Consider the following 4,798-nt stretch of genomic DNA (forward strand, 5'->3'; position numbering starts at 1 on the left):
AGAGCTAGATCAGAGCCTAAGAAGGTCTTATCCTTATAGTTTGCTTTGCTGTCAGCCCAAAATTTTCAGTGACCAGAGAGCTAGTAAACTGAGTGCTGAGGTCAAACCACTAAGCCTAAAATCACCAAATTTTTACAGAAGCTTGGTGAGTAAATTGGGCACAAGTTTTGTGTTGAACACATCTGCAGAAAACATTTCTATGACGGCCTAAAAATTCGTGCAACACAGGTGCTCAAAGCTGACAGAAAAACAGGGTGTCAAAGTTTCTAGTGTACCCTATGGTATACAAGTTGGAAAATTCTCAAATTTAAACAGAAGCTAGTAGACAAGTTTTGGAGCAAAATTATCCACTAGCGCTTCTACCGATAAAGTCATCTACCATGTCGAATAAATTCACCTTCCAGGCTATAGCAGAAAATGACAGATTTCTAGATAGACCTTAAGTGAAAGGAGAGGAACCGTGCTCACGGCAACCTTAACATTCCCGACTAACCCACATCTATTTTCTTTGGCTTTGAATTTTATGAGCATGATGCATGCACGACCTAACCGTCCTTCCAAAGAAAACAATTGCCAATTTGTTTTGGGCTTACGGGGTTAGCACCGGTGGCATGGCACAACTTACGTCTCTCCCTATATACATTTCTAGCCGAGTTCTAACCGTGCTTAACTTACGTAATCGCGGTTAGCGTACCTGCAGAAAATTGACAGATATAAATTTCATTGAACCTTTCATGCCAGCACACATGAAAGCGTCCCCATACATTACCGCTCACTATAGAAGCGGCATCCATGCGTCCCACACTGCATGGACAGTGCTCATACGCTACCGAGGCGACGTATTCACGGTTTTTCTTTTACTCCCAATATAATCGACTCATGGTCGGTATATTGGCAGCAGCTCAAGTAGGCCACTGCTTGAGCACAGTGTTCGGTTCGCATCACCGACGGGAAGGTCAGACTCCCTCAGCTGACTGAGTATACTTTACTCCCAATATAGCCAACTAACAGTTGGTATATTGGCAGCACCTCAAGTAAGCCACTGCTTGAGGGCAGCGTTCGGCTCGCATCACCGACGGGAAGGTCAAACTCTCTCAGTTGACTGAGGATTCTTACCGTCTTACCTTGGCGTAGGTGCGTCGTCACATAATGTAAAGTACTGAATTTAAAGTACAGAAAGTAATGTGCTGGAAGTCAGATATAAATAACCATAAGTTAGATAGCCACCTAAAACTCCCATAATATTCCCTAGGGCTTTACGTACTATACACAATCCTTAACGAACCAACGTATTTACCAAATGCGAGTACGTGGCTAAGTTTTAAGTAAAACTTTTAAAATCTATTCGCACTCTCGGGTGTGCGCTTTATTCGGCTCTGATACCAGCTGTGGCAGTACCGCCCTAATTAATCCGGCTCAAGTGCGCTAACCATCATCTTAAAGACAATCCCGGCTAACACGCACTTCAAACGGAGTAACTCGGCAGTGCTGTCGGGTAAAGTCCCGAAGAATCCACCTAAGCGTCGATCGAACCCAAAGCTTACATGTAACCCACACGAAGGTGGGTCCAGAGAGTACAACATTTCACAAATATATTACATTACCGGGTCTTAACTTAATTATTACAAACCAAGTTCGAAGTCTTTGAAGGGTACTTGAAATTCGAAAAGAAAGTAGTTCAGAGTTCATTGCAGCGGAAAATAAACGAGTTCTAAACGACGATACATGATGTCATGATGAAGCCCGTACATGACATCACTCGGCATTGCCATCGCTGGCCGGAGTCGTATCCCACTCCACCGACCAACCCGGAGGCAGAGTACACGGCCAAGTTAAACTAGCAATCATGTCCTCAAAAGTATTACCTGAAACAAAAATTGAGCCACAAGCAAGGCTGAGTATACTAATACTCCGCAAGGCTTACCCGACTAGAATATATCTAACCCTCTAACTAGACATGCAAGGCTTTTGGCTCGAGGGGTTTGTCTTTGCCGAAAAGCAGTGAGTCCTTATTTTCCCATTTTAGCTTTCAAGTTCTATTATGATTAACCATTCTACATTAGCATCTATCCTAGAGCATTCATGGTGGAAAGACAATTATTTTTCATCATTCAACCATATTTCTCATCATCATTGTTCCACTTCTTACTCTATGTGGCAAAAGGGTTAAGCAGTCTCAATATCCGTGAGAGACGGACGATTCGAATCGAATTTATTAACCTGGCCAGGCAGACCTAAACACACGCATGGGGAATGCAATCACCCACGCGACTTTTCCCCTTTTTCCCCGGGCATGGAACAGGCCCACCGTCCTAGGGTGCCCTGCACCCGTGCGTGACCATAGACCAGACAGTGGGGAGTATGTTCCACGGCCGGTTCCATCAGGTACTTAAGCTTACCGATTACCATATTCTCGGCATGTGGTTAGTACGTTCAAACGCTTAACCACCACTACCACACACCGCGGCCTTATCCATTTTGACTAAATAGACGGGGTATCACAAGTACAACAACCCCGCCCGTAACCTTATATTGCAGTGTGTAGTAAGCATTCAACTCCTATGAGCTCGCGAGTGACAGGAAATCACCCGACTTCTACCGAACCATTAGCATAGCCAACTAGCGACCTACACATGCTAGTGTTCAAGCATAGGTACCTAGGATCATGCAACTAAGGTTCCAAACAATTCCTGTAACTTAAATGCACAATAAACAGAAATACGAATAGTTGCATAAAATAAAATAGGTAGGACATGATCCGGGGCTTGCCTTCCTGAGCGTAGCTAGCTGTGGGCTCTTCCGAAACTCGGTTCGGGTCTTCAGTGACTTCAGTTAGGTTCACTTGAGCTTCACGCGGCTCACTCTCGGACTCCGGCACCAACTCGTACGTACCGTCAGGGAGAGTAGTCGAATCTATATGAAATGCATATGCGTGAGTTACTTTAGTGATACGATTTAATCAATTCTTCACTAAAGAGCCGAAATTCAACGCAACTCAAGACGATTTATAAAATATTCTGCTACATTGTTTGGGCAACCATTTATAGGGTAATAATCATTATACTGACTCCCTAAAGTAACTCGGATGGGTGGTCTCTTTTATCCCTATGCAGCAAAAGAAAGATTTTTCTTATTTATTGCTAGGTTAAGCATGTCCTTATCCTAAATAATGTTAAACATAGATTCTGGGGTTGAAATTTTTATGCAAGATACATCTCTGAGTAACTTGCCTACTGTGAAATTTTTAGCCCATTTCATGCAGCCTATTAATCATGAAAAATAAAATAAACAGCTATTGCTAGAAACAAAGATGAATTTTGCAGGTCAAAAATATACCAGTACTGGTAATAAAATTTTAACTGTGTGTTTTATACATAAATATGAGCCTTCCATAAATTTTTCACAATTAAATAAGCATTTTACAGGGCATGAAAAATAGCACAAAGTAATGCTGCATGGATCGAAATCAAATTCCATAGGCTGTTATACTAAGTTCCAGAGCCTCATATTTTACCAGCATGGTTATGAACCCAATTTCATCCCCTAGAAAAATTATCAGATTTTTCTATGCAAATAAACTATTTTTCTTGATTTAGTGTAAACATCTATACTATTAATTAGTTGGACAAGTTCCACCCATCAAAAATTTCTCAAAATTTTTGTACAGCAACAAAACATCAAGTTAAGGGTACTGTAAAAGTTTGAGCTCAGTAAACCAAGTTAAACAGTAGGTACAAACAAACTATTTTAAACAAGGCATAAAGCGAGATTTAAATAAACTGATATCTAGGCATGTCAAAAGTCTATGAAACTTTTACACAAGGTTATACATCTAATATGTAACCTACCGACCAAAAATGGCTAGCAACTCATGCTTGTAACTTGAGATCTAATATAAAGTACATTTTCTTTGTATTTTAAATGAAATAAAAACCATTGAGCAAATGAAAAAGTTCATGTAACAAAAGTTGTAGGTCTCTTCTCAAGGATTCCAGAATAGTTGAGTTTGAATTTTTCTGATTTTTCTACGATTTTTAAACGAATTTACAAGTTTACTGGAAAAATTAGAAAACATAAACTCAGATTTGCAAAGGGATCCCTGGACTTCTCACAGAACCCCCTGGAAACCTAAAACTATTTGCGCAGGGGTCCCTGGCCGGAGTTGGGGACAGAGGCGGCGGCGGTGGGGGTTTTCCCGGCGAGGAGGGGCTCGCCGGCGGCTGGGATGGGGCCCAGGGGAGAGAGCTCACCGAGCTCTACCTAAGGATGGGTGATGCGGTCGACGGGGGCGGCCGGAGCAGGGTCGGCGGCGGCGCCCAGGGAGCGGCGGCGGCGGCTGCAGTGGACGACGGCGCTCCGGTGTGGGAGGAGGGGCAAGAGCCGGCCGGGGAGCTTCACGGCGCCATGAGGAAGCTAGCTCCGGGGTCGATTGGAGTCGGGGAAGGGCGGGGAAGGGGCTCCGCGGCGAGGGGGTGCTCGACGGCGGCAATGGCGTGGGCGGCGGCGTTCCGCGGCACTGGGAGGCTCTGGGTGAAAATGGGCGGGCCTGGGAGTTGCCTGGGGGTGAATCGAAGCTAGCTGGGTGCTCGATAGGGGTGGAGGAGGGCTGAGCCGGGCTCTCCGCGAGAGCCGTGGCTTGGCGGCGGAAAATGGGGGCGCGGCGGCGCTGCGCGGTGGCGCGGCGGCGCTGGCCGTTCTGGGCGAAGGGGTGGGGCTTGGGCGTGGGGAATGGGGCGTGGGCGAGCGGGCACACGCGCGGCGCGAGCTAAAAGGGGGAGTGAGGGCGTGAGGAGGGGCT

Source organism: Panicum virgatum, chromosome 6N (assembly GCF_016808335.1).
Source record: "Panicum virgatum strain AP13 chromosome 6N, P.virgatum_v5, whole genome shotgun sequence".
Taxonomy (NCBI): domain Eukaryota; kingdom Viridiplantae; phylum Streptophyta; class Magnoliopsida; order Poales; family Poaceae; genus Panicum; species Panicum virgatum.